Source organism: Grus americana, chromosome 6 (genome assembly GCF_028858705.1).
Source record: "Grus americana isolate bGruAme1 chromosome 6, bGruAme1.mat, whole genome shotgun sequence".
Classification (NCBI taxonomy): Eukaryota; Metazoa; Chordata; class Aves; order Gruiformes; family Gruidae; genus Grus; species Grus americana.
Window position 1 is genome coordinate 21,821,778 of NC_072857.1, and position 20,334 is coordinate 21,842,111.

The 20,334-nt window shown below is 40.8% G+C and overlaps 1 protein-coding gene across 2 annotated transcripts in view; it reads left to right on the forward strand.

The window, feature by feature from the left end:
* Nucleotides 1–20,334, forward strand: part of CERS6 (ceramide synthase 6) — a 125,198-nt gene that overhangs the window by 39,360 nt on the left and 65,504 nt on the right. The window lies entirely within an intron of this gene.

A 20,334-nucleotide genomic window follows, 5' to 3' on the forward strand; every position in this document is an offset into this window, starting at 1 on the left:
AAGGATGCACGTTCTTTTCTTAAGTCTTGTTAAGCCTGTGTCTTCATCAGTTTTTCCCTTTGTTCTTCACGGGTATTTTTGTAGATGGATAGAAAGATGATACAGATTGGTGGAATATAACTTCTTGAATGAGAAAAACTATCTCCTTTCTCCTGAAGGAGTCAGATTGTGTGTACTTTCAATGGTGAAAAGCTTTCAGAAATCACATGGTTGTGATTCTATCCTGTCAGGGTGCCAGCCTGATCCTTTGAGACAAATTGCCTGGTGTTAGACTAGGGAGCTGTCTTTACACCACAGCCTTTAGCTATACAACCTGACAGAGATCTGAGATGGAGGAGTAAAGATAAAAGCCAACTGGGTTGTTCAACTACTTTGTTTTTTCTCATCTCAGGCATGTCCCCTTTACAAGCCCACTTCCTTGGGTACACTGAAATCTGAGAAGCTAAAGGCTCTTACGCTTTCCTTAGGAAGTTATTTTTCACCTGCGAGGGTTTACTTCTAAGAAATCTTTCCCAGTGCTCAGCTGGTTATCAAACTGGTTATCTACATAAAGTTTTTCTTCTAATTTTTCTAATTAGACCCCATTGTTTTTAGTATCTGAGTTACGTTTCCATGCCAGCTGGATTTAACATTTTAATACTTAATCTGCATTGAAAGAGCATGGAAAATTAAATCTCTTAAAACATTTACATGTTTTTTCTTAAAGGAGGACTGATAGACATTGAATTCATAACAAAACAAAAAGAACAGCACTAGTTTATTTGAAAGACTCATTAATTTCAAGACTCAGCCCTCTATCACTGCCGGAGGTTCTTCTTTTGATGTGGAAGGTTACATTTACATGTTCCAAATCAAGAGACTTGGCAAACATTGCTGAGGCCATAAACAAGTATTGGCTTTATTACACCCTGTTGGTCAAGTAGTTGTGTTATTGCTGGCTTAAAACTCTAGTTACTTTGTTAGCTGGGAAAGAAGTGTTAGGTAGACATCTCAGCAGAAATAGAGGAAGCCTATTTAAGTTAGAAAGCAAATCTTAGTTAATCTTGTTTTCCAAGTTAGGGGGTTTTGGTTTGTTCCTAACAATTCTTAAATGATTTCTTCAAGAAATTGCAAGTAAAGAAAACGCAAAAACACTGCAGACCAGCCAGAGAGAGGAGTATGTGTGTGTATATATATATTTTAAAAAAACCCACCAACCTAACTTGTGGAATATACTATTATGTCATTCATGCAGATTTTCTAAATATTTTCATACTTCTTCCTTTTGTAGGTTCCCTAAGTATTTTCCTTAAACTTTATTTTCCTGTGGAGACATACAGGAAAGTTCATAGTATGGTCCTGAATAAATACTGTACTAAAGCATTTTTTTTTCTAAAGCCGAACCTTAGATTAAATGTTATTTGAGTGGCAACTGATACTTACTTTCAACCAAAAACTGAATAGGAGAAATATGAGAAGAATTACTGTTAAGTATATTGTCTCTCTAGCTCAGAGAATGAGTGTCCTTTTTTTTTTTTTTTAATTTTAAAAGAAGAAAGAGAAATTGTCAAAAGATGATTGCCTTTTAATAAACAGAGGAACTTAACTCTCAGAATGCTTAAGTCCTTTCCTTGGTACAGCTAAAATCCACCATACTTAATATTTAATAAAGCCAGGCAGGGTGAACTTATGGATAAACCTCCTCATCATGTTACCAGCAGCTAGCAGTCTCGGAGTTTCTAATTTTTGAGATCAGTGAGGATGAACCTTTTTTCCTACAGGGGTTGTAGCTGTCAGTGTATACACTTGTCTGTTTAACCTGTAGGAAAGGCTGTGAAATCTTGGAAAAAAAAATAACACCATATTACTGTTAGAACTAGCATATTTGGATGTTATATTTGGCTGCTTCTGTAAGTCAGGTCAAAGACTTCACTCTCTTGCATTAGTGCCAGCACATCTGGGCTGACCTAGAAGTAGAAAAAACTTAAACATACCATGAAATATAGGCACAGATAGGAAAGTTATGGGTGCTGAACTTGCTCCTTTGTGGCATACATTATGGAAAAATTGTGCAGATGAGAGCTATGAATGCAAACTGGAAGGTTAGGTCAAGCTGTAATGAATGTCATTAACTTAACACTGACAGAATTAAGTGCCAGCTTAATTTGGAGAGAGCCATTGGGCCTTACTACAATACGTGTACTTTAAAGTAATTATAATACTTGTCCAAAAAGAAGCAAGGTGGCGTAAATAGTAAGTGGATAGTTCGGGTTCTCTCTGCTCATGGTTTGCAGAAGGTGCAGTGGCAATTGCCTTTTCATTTCCATACGTACGTGGTGCTGTGAGAATGTGGTGTTATCCAACTGATTGTTTGTGCATTGCCCTGGTAGCATTTCCAGTGTTGCAGCGTGTGCCACCAGCTGTCCTGTCATGCATGCTGGATGGAGTTGTTGGCATGTAGTCAGAACAGCACTGGGAAGCCAGAGATACCCTTTTTTCCCCCTCAGTGTGGGTGTTAAATGGTTGTCTAGTTAAATCAGGGCACTAAGCATGGTGCTTCAGTATGTTTGGAGCAAACTGTATGAGGCCTGTAGCCTTTTCACAGCTATTTAGTTAATGGGGTGGCTTTTTGGATGAAGAGTCCATGTGTGGCAGCTGCTTTGGAGCTCCGGGCTGCATAAAGCATGTGTTCCCATGACAGCTGTGGGAAGGGGAGCACTCCAAATCTTCAGTAATTGGGGTGCCTGTAGAGAGTTTTGTAGCCCTGACAGAGAATGAAATGTGCTCTTATGGAATAAGCAGGCACAGAGCAAGCAAAATGACAGTTGTCCCCACCTACACCTTCAAATGTTGAGCTGCTGTTGTCCTTCCAGAGAAGACTTCAGTTTTGCTGGCAACTGCATTGATTGACTGTGACTTGGGAAGAAAAGTGACAGAACCCACAGCAAATGTGGAGCTGCTCAGAGAGAGCTCCAACTATTTTTCACATGGAGACGATTCAATTTACTGCTGGAAAAAGTGTTCCTTGGGCCCAGAGTGGCTTTTCCATGATGCAAAGCAGAAGGCAGCTGTGCCAGAAGGGCCGTAGGCCGTTTCTGACTGCCTTATCTTTCTTGCCAAATGAGTAGTGTGGGTACTATCTAAGGTAGAGGAGCTTCAATAGGACAAAGGCTGAGAGTGAAATTCAGTGATAAACACACTTGGCTGGGATGAATGACACTCAAGATCCAGGCCCAAAGAGACTTAAAACAGTAATTTAATCATTAGATTCTTCTTGTCCCAGATTTCTCACTTTCTCTACCCCTTCCCTTCTTTTTCTTTTCAAGCAACTTCAATTCTGGTCCTAAGCAGAGTGCAGAGAAACTCCAAAACCTACACTTTTTCTCTCTTTTTTTTTTTTTTTCTTCTTCAAATGCAATAGTTCCTTTGCTGCCAGCCTTCATCAGATGTCTTGGGCATTAGCAGATGGTGGTTATGTGAAGAAAAAGGTGGTAATAAAATGTCTTGTCTATAGACACCGTGCCACAGTGTTGTAGTAAAAATAAATTACTTTTCAGGGACCTTAACCAGCAATCACCCCATAGGGTTTTGTGTGTCAGTCTGAAAGACAAGGCTCCATTTGATTCTCAGAGCTGTGGAGACCACCAATGGTGAGACTTCAGTGGCATCACACACCTGTTTAAAATTTCAAATGTTACAGTGATAAGTACCTGTACAAAATAGGAAATAGATAATTTTACCAGGTGATGATGCATGATCCAGTATTAGAAAGACAGTAATAAATGGGGTGCTGAGGATTATTTTACTGGCAAGTCAATGGGTTGTTTCTCAAGGATTTGGTGATTCTGACATGAAATTTGGAGTTAACAGCAGAGTGTTTGTAGTCACCAGAAAAGGCATCCACCTAGTATAACCTCAGATTGTAATGCTCAGGCACTTAGCTTACAATATTTGCTGCAAGCGAGAGTCTGTCCATAGCTTTTATTTCTCTTGTCAGAATTTAGGCAGTTTTGCTCCTTTCCTCAACTTGAAAGATCCAAGATGTGTACAGAAGAAAAAGCAGTGAATTTTGCCCACTGCAAAGTGGGCTTTTCTACTGCCTTGCATTGCTGTTGGTTTTTATTCCTTTCTCTCTGTCCCCATGGCACAGCCTAACATCCAGGAAAAACAAGCTTTCTCCTGAACAAGAGTAGGGTAAGGACCGTGTGCTCTGCAGTGCGTGAGAAAACACAGAAAGTGGATTAACTTGAATCATTTCTGAAGCTCAGGTTGTTTCCGTGTTATTCATGGAGAGCATCTGCAGTATTTTACAAAGCTAAAAGTTGTTTCTGCAGAGGACCGTCAATCTATAGGCAGGTGATATAAATTGGATCAAATGCTCCGATGACTCTGAACCCTTGGAAGACCATGAAAACTGACTTTGCTGATTGCCAGACAGAATACAGGGTCCAAGAATGTCTTTGTTAATGTCTGACATGTCAGAAAGCCAATGCAGTAGTGAGTCCCAAACTACTTCCAGTTTCTTCCCGTTTTCAGTGTATTGCGCTGCTGCTAACGCTACCAGTGTGTAGGCATGTCTGCTTTTCTCAAAGACTAAATAGTATAGAAAGAGCACACATCCTGTTCCCCTCAGTGTGTGAAGCAAAGGGAAAGAACCTGTGATGCCCTGGGACTTCGAAATGACATCAGGCTCATCGCTTGTCTGTCCTACAGCTATGTACATTTAGAGCAAGCTGTTTTATTAGAGTCATTTACATGGTTTCCAAGGAGTGGCTGGCAGAAACATACGGCCAAGAGAGTTTTTTGAGTTTATGCAACAGTCTGCATGTGAAAACATGGAAATGTGCAGACTGAAGAGCCAAAGAGTTTTTTGGTTCTGTTCCCCCCCCCCCCCATTCTTCTCTAGAAGAAATTTGGATACTAAAGTATCTGTAAGTGGGATGTCTTTTAATTTTGATGTAGGGGAGAGAAGAGTCTCCTCTTATTTTACCTAAGGAATTGAAACTGTGTTTATGCACGTTGCTTTTGGGGAGTTCTTATCTTTCTGTAGCTGTATATATATGTGTATGTGTGAACATGTACATGTATAGAGAGAGAGATATATAGAGAATATCTTTTTTTTTTTTTTTTGCTTATGCACATTTGTGTGAAAATTTTATGGGCAGTTTGCAAATTCTTTGCCACATTTCTTGACTAGCAGAGTAATTCTCTCCTACAAAATTGTACTGGAAAAATAACTACGCAAGGGAAAGAAATTGAGACAGCTGCTTGGTTGTTGAAATTCTGAACGGTGCTGATACAAATCTTAACAAAGCGTATAAAAGAATTCATCAGTCTGTGCTTTGTGTATAGCAGTAAAGCACCAGAAAATAAATAGGCGTCAAAAAGCTTTTAGCTCTGAATTTTTAATAGCTTCAAGCCCTCTTAAATCAGCTTCTAAAACACTGCTGAATACAATGATCTTTGAGATGCAAGCAAAAATATGTGGTAAATGGTATTATGGGTCCATTTAATTCTGGTTTGTGAATACAAGTTTTCAGATGCCTCAGTGCTACGTGCAAGAGAGGACTAACCAGTCCTCTAGAACTAGAAAAGAGAACAAGAGGATGGGTCTGTAAAGCCATGCTATGTGCTGTGGCAAAAGTGTGATAGTTACTGTTCAATGGCCATAGAATTACCGTATCTCCCTTGTTTGCTGTTTTCCATGGGGCAGGAATGGCTGTTCCTCCTTGCTCTCTCACAGGTAAGAGGCATAACCCCTCCCCTGCTGCTCTGGTCTGTTCAGGACATCTAGACGCTGGTAACTCAACCAGCTGCTTGGTGAAAGGGAAACCTAACTAGTATGCTGATAAAAAGTTTGAGGTTTTCCTTGTTATTATAATCCTGGATTTTTTTAATTTTTTTTTTTTTTTTTTTAACTGGGCAGATACTTAGTTCTGCTGCTGCTTTTCCTCATACCATCCTGCAGTGGGCTGTGTCCTGCCGTGCGCTGCGTGCTGCATCCCAGGTGCTCCTGGGACAGGTGCTTCTTTTGACAGGTGATCATAGGACAGCAGTCTCTCCTGAAAGAGAAAGCATCAAAGAAAATCCAAAATTTCTGGAAGTCACTGTGAAATAGCAGTAAACTCTGCAATGAGGCATAGTACTGGAAACCTAAGTAATTACTATGATTTTTTTCTTCTGGAACACTGTGTACTGAAACAGTTTACAGGACTGATAAATGTTTATACAAGTGAAAAAAGTGAGTCATTTGCATATTTTTCCTGCTGATCCTTAACCACTTCTTTTCAGTATTTCAGTTAGCTTTCTGTGGCCCTGAGTGAAATATACATTGGTGCTTCACAGAAACTGTTAGGATACTTTATATTTCTATTAGGGGTGTCTGAAAACACAGTATGGTGTGGTATCATTGAAGAGTAGAAAGTGCATATTTGTATACACTTCTTTGTCTGGATGTAGTGTTTTTTTGGTTTTGGTTTGTAGGGGGTTTTTTTGCTATGGCCTTAAAACAAAGGGAGTTGGGCAGGAAGAGTAAGAGGAGTATTCCTTCAAGCACAATAGCTGGGTTTATAGCCAAGAGACTGCTTTGGCTCAGGTCAGGCAACAAGGTGGTTTCCCCAAAGCTGCTAACGCCAGACACCACCATGTTAAAACAGACTTGTAAAGGGAGAGCTGGGGAAACTGTCAGCTGCTGTGATGGACCCAGTTTCTCTGAGTGCCAGTGTCAAACTGAGAAGTTGCCCAAGCTAACTTCTCGTAACCTATGGGAGCATCAAGTTGAGGTTAGATGGTGTGAACACAGATTTTTCTTTAAATCGACTCCGCAAAGTGTAGCACTTTGCAAAATAAATTTTGAGGCATCTTACTTTACTTTTAAGAATTTTTTCACTGTCATTGTTTGCTGCTTCTGTCTGTACACTCCAGCTGTGCTAGGCTTATTGTATCAAAAGGAAAGAGGAACAACTGCTATATGATCTGTCTTTGTAAAACAATGTGCCCTTTTCAAATTAATTATCTGAGAAATCATTCTCACTTAGGATAAATCGTCATGGCTGGCAGGAATTTTTGTTGTTGGAAACAACAAATTTTTTTTAATTTTTTATTATAACACACAGAACCCTGTCCACAGTTGTTGGTTGTTTGGGTTTTTTTCCATATGAAGTCCTTATTGGTTTGTGCTAGTTGCACTTGAAAAATCAGTAAAGGTTGAGTCTGACAGCCTTCATCAGAAGTCAAGACCACTTTAATGGTGTTTTCTGAAGATCTTTATTGATTACTCTTTATTTATTTTTTCTTTACTGAATATCATGTAACTAAGTAATGTGTATCTTTCCATTAAAAGATATGGGAACTTCATGTCAATGAATCCTGATAGCAGTATGTCATAAAACTGCTGGTGAAAGTAAATTGGTGGCTCTTAAACAGACATATATTGCTTGTAAAGCAAGAAGTGTGCTCTTGTTTGGTTTGGTTTTAAACTGCTAGAAGGAGGGAGTCATAAACCTGCTGTGTGATTTTTAAGGTAGAAATGCTAGAGAAAGAACAACTAATAAGAAAAAAATGGATTCTTAGTATTATCGAACTTGTGAGGTTCTTTTATCATTTCGATTACATTAAGTGTCTCTCTTAAAACAGCAGCTTGAAGATCTCAGCTGTCATTTACTTGAAACAAAATAATGTCTAAAAAAAGTCACCTTTGCCTTCACAATGGAACCAAAGCTGGAAAATAAGGATATGCCTTCATTGTCATGCTCCATTTTGCCCCTGGTGGTCCCATCTCCTGCGGGCTGCACTTCACGAATACTGATTTGCTACTGGACTCCCCTTTTGGCAAGAGGTAGCAACATCACCACAGAAGGAGTGCAGGTAGTATTGAAAAGATAATTCACTCCAGGGTTTCCTCCAGACAGGTGATATGGATATAAAATTTGCTAAATCTGACACTTCCAGCTGGGATAGTCTTGTTATCCAAGCAGGGCTAGTGGCTCTGTATCGTGCCACAAGGCAAGCAGCGGATGCGTGGTGTCAGGCTATAAAAACACCATTCTGGCAAGGTGCAATACATCAGTCTTAGTATTTCAGAAACATGGATCCTTCTTGCAGGGATGGAAGGGGGGGTGTGTGTGACAAAAAACCCCCACAACCCCACAAATCCTCATGATATTTCAGAGCTGTATTTCATATGAAAGTAAAGTAGATCCTGGGCACGTGCTATCCGGTGTTCCAGCCCTGAGTACTGTGGATACGAGCCCATGTGAACTAGTTGGTCTCCTGCAACCTTGAACTCTGAGATGTCTGGGTGAGGATTCACACATCAGGTGATACAGATTTAATGATGATGTTAGTGTAAGTCAAGGGGGAACAACAAAGGCTACCTCTTACACTACTCAGGGAAAGCTGTCTGTGAAGGGAATAGAACTGTTGCTGGTGAAACCTATAGACCAGGGTTGCCTGTCACTATTTTCCATTGTGCTAGTAGACTGGTGTGAGCAGAACAAACTGTTTCATTTCCATTTTAAATTAAAATATTCATTAAAAGTAACGTGAAAGTATGGCACTTGGCAGATGCAAGTAGCAGCACAGTGACTGTAGATGCTACAAGGATTGTGCAGGAGATCAGAGGGACAGTGGGAGAAGAGAGAGGGTCACCTTAGTATGAGATAAAAGCATATGGAAATGATGACTTGTGTAAAAATAAATAAATAAATGGAGAACAGCAACCGCCTATCTCTGTGCAAGAAGCAGGAGGTATTAAATGAAAAAGGAGCATATTCAGTATTGAACAGTGAAAACAGTTTTTCACACTCTGCGTAAGCAAACAGGATTTCATGTTTCTTTCATGGAATTCATTGCTCTCCTGGGGCAATAATTCAGCAGTAGTTTGTAATCAAAGAGATTGTTTTATTTACTTGGGCAACCAGAGGATTTGGTATTGTGCTGACAGATAGATTGTACCCATAGTTTGCTTGGAAGACTGTTGTGAAGACTAATCTTGTCTTTAACTGTTAAGTATCACGTATGCTGCAACTGGAGTACAGAGGTAAGGAAGAGAAGAGCCACGTGAGCAAACAGCATTTGTGGCATGAAGGAGGTAGCAGGGAGTAGGGGCTCAGGTGCTGGCAGAGTCAGATTTGTGAGGCAGCTGGGTGAGGGCGGGCATAGGTTTGCAATGAGATGTGGAGGGAGTTGGGAGTCTGTGAAATTCTTCCAGAACAGGGAAGATGTGGCCTTATCTGAGTGCAAGAAGAGTTTATTATAGCTGCAGGTAGTAGGGAAGTTGAGTCATGGATGCCAAAAAGGAGACTCTAATTGAAGTAATCTAGCAAGTGGCAACTCAAGTGTGGAGAGTAGCAAAGATAGTCTGGCAATTGTTACCCATAGAAAGCACGTAAAATACTGTGATTTTATCACAGTACTGTAAGAGTTACATCTAGAATCTGGGATTGATACATTCAAGGACCTATTATTATCTTAAGAGTATTATATCTAATAACATCACAGAAAAGGAAGAGAGATGTACTTGAATGCAAGGCTTCAACAGAAGGTAAAAGAGAATGAGGCATTTATATTAAGACTCCTGTCAGGGAAACTAGTGCTGTGCAAAAAGGCCTGGAGTCATGTTTGGGTATATAAAGCTAAGACAGAAATCCTGCCCCATTTTACATCAGGGTGAGATGTTGCTTCTTGAGAGTAGTACTCGAGAGCTCTGTACTTTACTGATTCTTTTGTCTGATACCACAGTAGGCTGAGTTGAATTTATGTTTCTCTCTAAGCCACATGTGAAGTCAATGCATAATAGTATTGATGAACCCTTTTTTTTAATGTAAATACGCTTTTTCATATGATGTCATGAGAAGCTGGTTCACTGATATCTTCCCTGTCCTAGGAGAAAGAGGGTAAGACGACAATACTGGCTGCCTTGAGTTACATAAAATACAGAAATTGGTAGCCTGAGTCCCTGGACACATGAATAAGTTAACGGCTGGCAAGCTGTCCTAATTTTAAAGTTGTGAGAACACAGTGCAGCTGCTGACAGCAATTTTAATTCTGCCCTAACACTTGCTCTCTGATGAATCAGGACTAAACATCTTGCACATGCCTTCTCTCCAACGCACAGCTTGCTCAGCACTTGCACTTGCAAATGCATAGTCTGGGCAATCCTGCCCCGCTGCTACAGTGTGGTTTGCTGTGGCTTTATGCCTCCAGCCTTGCCTCTCAGGGCATCTGTATTAAGCTCTGGACTATTCACGTTTCTTCGGTGGCCAGACTGGATAAGTAGCTTAATTATACATCCTTTTATGATTTTAATACGTGCTTTTGTGCTGTGGGGTACTTGTACAGACTGGCTCAGGCTGTAGTTCAGCAGCACAGGCTACCATTGCAGCTCTAGCAAGCAGTAAAGGGCAGCTCCCTGACCTCTGCGTCCTTGCCCTCCCATTTGCCCTGCCCTGGGCCAGACAGCTGGCTGTGTACAGCTGTTTCGTAGGGCAGCACACTATACTTATTGGGGTTAAAAGTCACCCTGCATAAAAACGTAGGGCGCTTGTCAGTCAAATTTTCCTGTTGTGGGTCACAAGGTGGACACATAAGCATGCTGGAGTACTGTTTCTTGTGGTGGTGGGGAATATGTATGCATCCAAGCAACAGAAGGGAAACCAGGCATGGGCAGTACTTGCATTCAATGTGGAAGCTCAGGTTTTGGTGTGGCAGAGGGGAGAAAGGGGGGAAATTGCTGCAGCCACCTGTCCCTTTCTGACATGGCAGGGTGGGAGGACGTGGTGTGGTGGAGCAAGGCATGGTGTGCCAGGTGGTGCTCTAAGTGCACCGCTTCCTGCTACCAGGTCTATACCAGCGCTTAGATTAACATTGGCTGAGAGAATGAATGCTTTTCTGCTGAATAGCTGCTCCTATGGCTATGTTTACACCTGTTACCTAACTCTTCCTATCATTATTTCTCAGTTTTGAATAGTAAAACACTGGGTCTGGCTCTGCTTTTGTTGCCCTCCTGTCCCACTGCATTAGTAAGCTGAACCATCTGGTGATGTGGAAGGTGGGAGTAGACTTCTTGCAACTCTGTAGTATGCTGCTCAGGAGGCTCCAGTTAGTTCAGGGCTGGTATGAAACAGACCCCAGAACTGGGTGACAAGGTTGGCAATTTCCCTTATGATTCCTTTCCTACCATATCTGCCATATTCGCGTGTGAATGTGGTCTGTGATGTCTGTTTTCTCTTTTTAAGCTGGGCCTCAGGACGTCTCTGTGCCCAAACATGGGATTGGGGACAATTAAAACATTGGTTAAGTGCCAGGAATTGCCAGCCCCTCTTCCCATGTTTTTCTGCTGGAGCAGACAGGCAAAGAGGTGCATGCCATGTCCTCAGACTATGCTCACTGTATTTTTAGACTGTGCTGTAAGTACTTTTCAATTGCATCTTATGAAATTCCCCTCTTCCCTCAGATCAGATTACTTAAAACTTTGAATTCCCTGCCCTTATTGTCTTCTGTGACACAGTTATTAACGCAATTAATAAATTTAAATTAACTCATGTGCTGGTCCTGTAAAGGCACCATCACTTAACATTATCATTGCACATTAAGCAAGGTTATAATAAATTAACTAGGTTTCCATTCTCTTGCGGTTTGTGTCTGCTCATCATTATTTTATGTTACAGAAATTAAATAATTCTTCCCTAAGTTCTAGTTTAATGTGAACACTAGTTCAAAATTACAGTCGCAATATAACAATTAAAGACAACTAAAGGAAAACTGCAAAGACTGCAGTAGCTGCTGCTTTCTTATGTTCCACATGTTGTGAATTGTCTAGCTCTTGATAATGGAAGAGACCAACTGCCTTCTTCAGTCAGCCTCGGCTTTAATAGAAGTTGCCAAACACTGTGGACAAGTGGCTTGAAAGTGAAGTAACATGGAAACAGAGCTGTGATTTTTCAGTAGAGCCACAGGGCATGTACAGCCAAGAAAGGAAGGGCTCAGTCTAGGATGCTACAGGCTTCAAGACTACATTTGATGCTTAGTAGATGGGATTCACAGGGCTTAAAATCTGACTCCTTATGGTTTGGGGAGGATTTTCTGTGAATTCAGCATGGGCTTTTCTCCCAGTTTATCTGTCTTGTTCTACTTGAAGCATTGGGCTGCAGCTTCACCATTTGTTAGTGCGTTTGTGATACTGATGTCTCTTAAGTGGTAGATTTCAGGTACTGATATCTCCTCTTCTCTTGTTTAAAATATTTTCTTGCTGCCAAAATTTGAGGGCATTTTTTATTTCTGTTAAATGAAACTTTCTAATAATAAAATCATTCTTGCCTGAGTAGAATAGCAAATAGTGGAAAATAGTTATTATCTATTAGTAGTGATCTCTAATGGTGCTTGCCAGTTTTTTATTTCATCTGTGATAGTGGATTTAAAAGCTGAGCAGAAGAGAGGAAAGACAACAAAAACATTTCTCTTTCACAGCGTGTTCTGCTCTTTTCACTGCTTTTATCCTGTAGGTTTGGTGTTTCCTTCATTTATACTTGTGCAAATGTTGTCTTGTACTTTTTACCTCCTTATTGCTTTGTCTTTTCCTAGAAAGTTCTCTTTTCTGTTTCTAAGATGTTCATGTTGTTACCAATCCAAACTATGCTTTGGTTCCACCTGTTACGTATTTGCTGGATGAAAGTGACATGAGCAATGTTCACTTAGGCTGTAATAACTTTAGGAAATGCATTAGAAGCATGTATTATGCAGAAAGTTAGATTCAGAATAAATTCTCCATTCTTATGTGGATGCAAATTTTTGGATCTTCAGTAAATGCAGATATCCACCAAGTTCTACTCTTATTTTTATTTAAAAAAGACGAAAATGAACAAAATGCTAATTTAGCATACCCTTCTTACTCCCATTTCTGCTGTCTTCTAAGTTGTTAGCTGTTTAGCATATGTAGCACTAGCACACGGTGTTTGTCAAATTCACACTGAATCCATACAAACTTGGTCCAACGGGAGCTCCCCAGGGATGCCTTTTGTAGCAGGTTACTCTCTTCGCAGGAGACTGCAAACTACACAGACCCAGTAGTTCAAAACTATTTGGTATCTTTCCCTATTTCAGTTTCTAGCAAAAGAAAGAAACTTGAGTGTGACTTGTTCTCTACAGGTTGCTAGTCATAATCAACCCATATCAAAATACCTTACTGAAGGGTAGTGGCAATAAGGTTTAATTTTATACACAGCAATGAATGAATTGCATGCAAGTCCTTACTCCTCTCTTGTCTCTCATATTTGAGTTGTTACTCAGTTTTACATTATATTTGATTACCTTTCATTTTATAGATACATGGACTGTGTGCATCTGTTTGCAGAGACGGAGTGTTACAGAGGAGAATTAGCTTCCACATTGTTTAATATTTTTTCCTTACAGGCACTTAATTGCATTGTTTTCTGTGTTAGTAAGTTGTCCAATAATGTACTTTCATGCTCTTTAGAGAAAGCTGAACGGAGTATTTGCTTGAGATATAAATATTTTGTAAGCTACTGTGGCAGCTTGTCATATGCTGTTCTGATTTATTAATTTTTTTTTTCTCCTCCATTTTCTTTGCTGAGAGCTGAAAGTTATAAACTAACCTGGGTGAAGACGATGCCTGCCTAATGCTGCATTTGTATGGGTGTCTATCAAAAAGCTTTTGTGGAAAGATTTCCCCTGTACCTACATGGAAACAAAGTTTTGATTGGCAGAATAGTTTATGTGATACTTGGGCATAATATTGTACATATGTCCGGGACAGCAATGTAGGTGTCACTGGAGTATTGTTAGGCTCAAAAGAGGCAAGCAGTGGCCTGTGGCTGAATGGATGTTGTCAGTGGCCTCAGCAAGAACATGTACGCAGTGCTGGTGGAGGTGAGAAACTTGCTAGTTCCCTTAATGCTTTTCGGGATGATGTTATGGTAGTTGTTAGTGTAGCCATAGGCATGTGGTAACCCAATGTTCAGTATAGCCTCTGTCTTCTCCTGCTTCGGTGTCTCACCAGGGTGGGTATACACAGACCTGCTATGGCAGAACACAGAGCCCACACTGCAATGGAGACCCATCTGGCAACTTCATCTGTACGCTACATGTTTTACACTTCACGTACATCCATATAATTCCACTCATTCTGTTTTACTGATATCATTAGTGTAATGGGCCCTTTTGTTTGTATTGACTGGTAACCAGCATTTGTTTATTCAGGGATGTTTTGGTTTTCACTTCCCTGAAGTTCAAGAAACTGGCAGATGAAAAAAACCATGAGTATGTGAGAGTTAAATTTTGTCATGGATTTCTTCAGAGTCAAGTAATGTATCAGCTCATGTAGTCCTGGTTACTTGCAGGTTCAATCTTCTAGGATCAGGCCCTGAAACAGGCTGAAATTGTGACTATCAGACAGGAAATATTTAGTACAAGGTACTGCAGAAACTGTGCTTTGAAATCCTTAATGCTATCCCTTATGGTTAGTTACTTAAATACTTTCAGACTAAGTAGTATAGTTTAGTTAGATGGTGCTTCTTGGTAAACTTGGGTTTCTGGCTTCTTCAGTTTTATTTTTGCTGCTGTGATGACAGCACTTCTGCATGAAAAATAGTACAAGTTTCCTGTCCCTATTTCTTTATAGTGTGCTTGGAATACTGAAGGATAATATATTAAATCTTTAAAAACAAGAACCATACCAAAAAACAACCTTCAATGTAATAAGCATCTGTAGCGTTTTTTCTAAAGTTTCAGTGATACAACAAATGATAACTGGGAGGAAGGCAAAGGGGAGGAACATAAATGACTAAATAAATGTACTTCTTGAGAATGCAAAATGGAAAATAAAATTAAGGACAAGGCAAGGTTTGAATGTACTACTACAAACTTAGCTTATCTTCCTATCTCAACTATGACAGCACTGTAGCTCCTGCTTAGACGATGGCGAGGTTTATCATCTGAAATGGAAGTACAGAATGTGAAGAAACAGCAAACCCTCCCCGGAAGAGTGATCCATAGCTGTGTAATACCAAGGGTGTGGTTGCTGTGCACAAACTCAGTGTGTGCTGCACAGATCGCAGTATGTTGCACAGCTGGGCAGTTTCTTCAGGGAAATGGAGAAACAACCCCAACACCTAGCCTAGTTCTGGAAAGATCAAGACCCTTAAGGGATCAGCATCTGCTTTAGCAGGCTAAAAACCAATCTGAGGCAGATGACTTGATGCTCCAGGAGAGTAACATTCAGCATGGGAAAAAATGGAAACAGCTAATACAAGTTGGTCTAAGATGATAATTACCTGTCACAACAGTTGCCCTATGCGTATACGTCAGCCATCACGGCTAGGACAGCATTGCTAGGTCAGAAGCAAATGCAATCTGGAAGATTTTAAGTTTTTGTTCCTCTCGAGCTGGAAAAGAGTAGGACAGTGAGCGGCTGTTGTGATACCCACAGGGAAGCTGAAAGGCCATGTTTGGAAACAGGTGACTTGCAAGATCACTAGTAAGAATTGAGACTAGAGGTCCAGGTTAGAAAGACTTTGGGTGGGTTTTTCTCTCCAAGACTTGTCAGCTGTGTGCATTTAGCATCACTGACGGGAAACCAGTTCTGTTGATCAGACCATGGGGGAGGCTGCATGGCAGCAACATCTGGTTTTTCTGTGTGCTCTTCCCATGAGCTTTCCAGATGGTAGTACCTCTTTGTAGGGCAAGATTTGGCAATGCTAATAGATCTCTTGAGGTCTTATCAGAGCTATATTTCATGTAGTCCTTGAAGCACTCAGAAGAGAAGAGTTGCATAACTATTAAACAGAAGCTATGTATCCTAGAAGGAATTGCCAAAACACCCATTGTATTATGCATCTTTTCTGGTCTAATTATATAAACATGCTTTATTATTTATAAAACTGCACCACTTCAAAATTTAGTACTGTTTCCTTTTTTTTTTTCTGCAGTACTAAATTTTGTTCTTAAAACTTCCAGAGCTGCATTTTGAGCATACAGATTTAGGACAGCCCTGGTCTCAAGTGGCACTGTAACATTAAATATTAAATAACTGATTCAAACTGCAGTGAAGAGGAAAATCAGATGACAGTCAAATCCTAAGTCAGAAAATTGAAGAGGAAAGCAATAAAGATTTTTCAATTTATCATACCTGCTGTTTTGCACATCTTGGTGAGCTGTGTATAACTGTCTCCGTCAAATAACTTCAGCTTAACCATAGTGCAGGAACTATTTACCATTTGCATGGTTGCTCCAGTCTAACTCAACAGCAGTACCACGCCAAAAAGGGCATGATTTATTTATTTATTTATTTATTCAAATCCACTTGCATCTGCCAGACTTTGCAGAAATACAGCAAATTATCATTACAGAAATCTTGGGAGGCAGCAAACTAGAGAAGTAGGGCTACCGCCATCAAACATATTGTCACACTTCCAGCCTCGAATAAGACTAGTTATCAGGAATGAAGATAAGTAAAGATTTGGTGGAAGATACAGACTGTTCGAGGCAGAGTTACACTTCTATCTGGTTTCTGAATGAATCAAAGGTATGCCATGGGGCTGTCCTATGCACTAATTGTGTTTCTGATCTGCTCTCTATTTGGGGTTTCAGTGTATAGGTCTGCCATGATCTAAGCACATATAAATGTAGGATTTAATAAACCTCTTAGTTTATTTTGAAAGAGCTTTATTAGATGAAAGAAATAGCGAGATTGGAACTTAGAGTAGAAATTCTTTAGATCTCTCTGAAAACTTGGAAGTGAAAACATACGTCCATGCATACCAGGCCAATTGCTGAGAGTGTGCCACCTGGGTTATCAAAGTACCTTCACCCTGTCTTATTTTGAGTTCTGCCTGGAAAAGAGTTGGAAGTCTGATTTTTCTAAATTCTTTAAAAAGCTAATGTCTCAAAAGAAGGTGGCAATCTGTTGCTTTACTCTTCTATATAGTGATGCAGGCTGTGAAGTATTAAAGTCATCCACCACAATTCCCTAACAATCCTGTGGGATAGCACTGCTCACTGCTTATGTGTGTTATGGCTTCCATCGGGGAAGGCAAAACATCCAAAAAGATTGCTTAGAGTGAAACATAGTAACACATGAATTGTCATGGGCCTGATAGAAAAGCACACTTTTGTGCAATTTAACCGCTGTAAGATTGAAGTCTTGATACTGTAAGATCAACACTTGTGATACAATACCAAAGTTTGAATTTGTGAGACCATTAGATGTTTGAGGTGCTAGTAGTCCTCCTAGGTTTTGGGTAGATTAAGCATTATTTTTCTGTGCTCTGTCTTGTATTTTTACATGGTTTCTTGCCTAAAAAAATATTATCTTTGTGGGGGGTTTTTTGTTGTTTTAGGGGAGAAGGGTTGCTGTTTGCTTGTTTGGTGTTTGATTTTGTTGGTTGTTTATTTTTTTAACCTAAACTGGGAGCTATAATAGGTCAGTAGACAATGTCGCAAATATTAAGAAGTTGATCCAAAAGTTCAGAGTCCGTTGGTTTTGGCATCATCATCTAAATATCTCTCCTTAGACATAACCATCTAGAAGGAATGCATACCTCTGGCTATGTCAGGAGCAGCATTAATTGGATTAAGTCCCCTTGAGTGAATCAGAAAGTTAAAAGCTCTGGTACTGTGTTTTGGGGAACAGAAGAATGCAATGTGAGGATAAAATATGGACTGCTTTAAGTCACAGTGGGGAACTTAGCAATGCTTCCTGTTTGAAAGAAATAAACATTCAGTAGTGTTTAAACTCAGCCTCAGAAATGCTCCTTTGAGTAGTCTCGCAGCGAACATCCTCTTCACAGCCACAGGAAATCATTGCAGCAAAAATAGTTTTCAGTCTCAGCTAATGATTGCAGTAGCCCAGCTACGTGCTTCCCTGGTTCAATCAGATGGTGGGGATTAAAATGGAGAACAAGCTGTGTGATGGCAGTTCAAGCCTTCTCATCGTCTCCAGAACCAAGGCCTGGCCTGCACCTGTGGAATTTGCTTTAGGCTCAGTTTGCATTTCAGCCCAAAGCCTGAGCCCAGAGGCCTGTCAGCCACTGCCAGGAGCTGAGCAGCAGGTGACTGAGAACAAAAAGTCTGAGATTTTAGTGAAGTGAATTTCCATGGGGAAAACTTCAGGAGTCTGCAGTTTCTCTGAAAATAGTTTTCAGAGCCAGAAAATCAGTTTCTTCAACTGCAGGCAATGTGGTGAGCCCATGGCTAGTTGCTAAATATGAGGGGGTTTTTAATCTTAACTGCTTTGAAATGTGGCATTCTTACATTGCTGTTTGCGGCCCCGACTGTAGCAAAAGCATCTCTGTAAATAACAGCTACAATTCTGGAAGTAAAATGGCTGTTAACGTTTTTAACGTTATGCATTTATTATGTTTCACGTATGTTTGTCAAAAATGAGTTGGATAACTTGGATCCATGCACACTGTTGCTGGCCAGCAGGCACTGGTTTGGCATTGGAGCTGTAAGGGGTGTGCATGTGCAGTGGGGAGGGCTGGGTGCTGCTGGGGGTGTGCTGCCAAACTGGGGGCTCCGCAGGAGTGCCTGCGCTCATAGCCCAGCTCGCTGGTCTTCCTGCAAAAGAAATGGAAGAAAGGGAAAACAGCAGGAGCAGAGAGGCATTGTGCCTCTTCAGCCTTAATCTTGGGGAGAAGCGGTCCTTTTCCTGGGAGAGTGGCCATGCTGAACTCGCTCTGCTGGACAGCAGGTCCATGGGGAGGACAGCGTCTTTCTGACACAGAGCATGAACCCCGTGTGGTGGGCTCTGCAAAATGTGTGTGTGTATGGGGCAGGGAAGTGCTTTGCTTGAACGTTGCTTGAATAATTTGTTTTTCTTAGCTGAAGTTTAATTTCACATTTCAGAGCAGAAATTTGGAGGGAAGTTTTAAGGACAAAATTCATCAGTGTGATGAAGGCAACCTGGTTAGACACATGCATGAAATCAGTGAAGGGCTTGCTCAGCTATGAACTTAAATAGTTTTTGCTGAATTGAGCATGACATGGTATACTGGTATACCAGATTAGGTGACAGAGGCTCTCCAACTTTTCCATCTTCTTGGTGTTCTCTACTGTGCTGAAGCATCTTTAGAATTTCATTAGCAGCTCGAAGTTAAAAGGGTAGACAGGTTAAGAAACTGTCTCGTACTCTGGATCAGGAGTGTACTCAACGTGTTCAACGAGTAGTCAGATCTGTTGCTGTACTCCTGAGGGTGTCTAGAGTGTTCATTTTAAAACTACATTGGAAAGTAATTTTTTTTTTGTTACTGAACAGCCACTTGTTAGCCTGACTCTCTGCTGCAGTGTGCCACATCCATATTTGAAACACTGGCCTGGTAAGCACCAGCACAACCTGAAGGATTTGCCAGAAAGGCCATATGTTAACCAGGTTTGATCTCCCTCATTCTGAGCTCGAGCAAGCCTGGTTCAATATGGAAGTCTTGTAGACATGTTGGTGCAGGACTGAAGTGAACCTCATGAACCCTGCTGTAAGCAGACAGATCAAGTCTTCCAGAACATCTGTTCCTTTCTGAGCCCAGAGGAGGGCCACGAAGCTGATCAGGGGGCTGGAGCACCTCTCCTATGAGGACAGGCTGAGAGAGTTGGGGTTGTTCAGCCTGGAGAAAAGAAGGCTCTGGGGAGATCTAATTGCGGCTTACCAGTACCTGAAGGGGGCCTGCAAGAAAGATAGTGAGGGACTGTTTATCGGGGAGTGTAGTGACAGGACAAGGGGTAATGGGCTTAAGCTGAAGGAGGGTCAATTTAGATTAGATGTTAGAAAGAAATTCTTTACTGTTAGAGTGGTGAGGTACTGGAACAGGTTGCCCAGAGAGGTTGTGGAGGCCCCATCCCTGGAAGTGTTTAAGGCCAGGTTGGATGAGGCTTTGGGCAACCTGGGTCTAGTGGAGGGTGTTCCTGCCCGCAGCAGGGGGGTTGGAACTAGGCGATCTTTAAGGTCTTTTCCAACCCAAACCATTCTATGATTCATCTGGATTTTTTTGGATTTAAATTAACCTAAAATGTCTTTCAAGCAGCACACTTTGGTGAATGTGGGTCATTCAAGTTTTGTGTCTTTATACAACTGACTGGAGAAGTGTTTCAAGTCTGAGGGACAGAGCAAATTCTCACAAAACCGAGCAGCTTCAGCTGTGATCATCTTTCAGTTAAGTGAGAATTGATGTGGTGGTCACCCACAATGTGATGCTTCAGCTGGTGGCCTCCATTGTATTGCTTTAATAGGGCAGTGAGTATTGAGGTGTTTTACTCTACAGCTGAAGCTGGGAACAACATCCCTTAATTTTGACCACTTGTATGTATATTTCTTCTGACTGTAATGCCTCATAAATGTCACTCATTCAG